This window comes from Wasmannia auropunctata, unplaced genomic scaffold, assembly GCF_000956235.1.
Source record: "Wasmannia auropunctata unplaced genomic scaffold, wasmannia.A_1.0 LD336053.1, whole genome shotgun sequence".
In the NCBI taxonomy this organism is placed as follows: domain Eukaryota; kingdom Metazoa; phylum Arthropoda; class Insecta; order Hymenoptera; family Formicidae; genus Wasmannia; species Wasmannia auropunctata.
In genome coordinates this window covers 6,651,958-6,652,653 of record NW_012026837.1, presented here as the reverse complement: position 1 = coordinate 6,652,653, position 696 = coordinate 6,651,958, and the positions used below count along the sequence as shown (strand labels likewise).

General features: G+C 39.2%; 1 protein-coding gene across 4 annotated transcripts in view; it reads left to right on the top strand.

The window, feature by feature from the left end:
* The window catches only part of LOC105451268, a 127,748-nt gene that overhangs the window by 105,925 nt on the left and 21,127 nt on the right, over positions 1–696 (top strand). The gene's annotated exons all lie outside the window — the stretch shown is intronic.

Below are 696 nucleotides of genomic sequence, written 5' to 3'. Positions count from 1 at the left end.
TAACGAACCGCCCCTCTACCATTGTCAGAGCTGGTTAGCCGGCCTTCCGCGCCGTCGTTGTTTGCCCGTCCGGAATTTTCGCGAGAATTTAAATTACGTCGACCTATCGGGCTGTGCGTCGAAGATCGGAGATAGCTCGGATATTATATAAATTTGGTTCGCTCACGCGGGCCTGGCGCCCAAACCCCGCTTACATCCGCGGAGACGATTACTGTAACGTCTGAATTACTTGTATCTCCGATCGGGACGCGAAACTCTGCTCAACCCGGACGTGCGAACTCCCGACAAGATTGCCTCGCACCTACGCGTGCGGTCGCAGTTTATACGTAAAATAGTATTTACTTTTTAACAATACTGAATTAATGACAAAATACAGTCAGTACTCTAAGAATATATACTTTTTATTATAAAAAGTAACAATGAATAGAAACAAATTCATTAATTTTATATCAAGTTAGTTGCATGAAGTTAGTCGTAAAATAAAGAAAATGAAAATCCGAAACACCAAAACGAAACTCTATAACTCTATAATATCTAGCCACTTAATTGCAAAATGGCTTACTTAGCCATCATCAGCCATCATACAAATTCACATTACAATTAAAATTGACATTATTATCAACGCAGATGTATTCTTACGTTTGTCGCAGTTTTACAAACTTGACTATCGTAAATCATTATTTAATAATACAATGT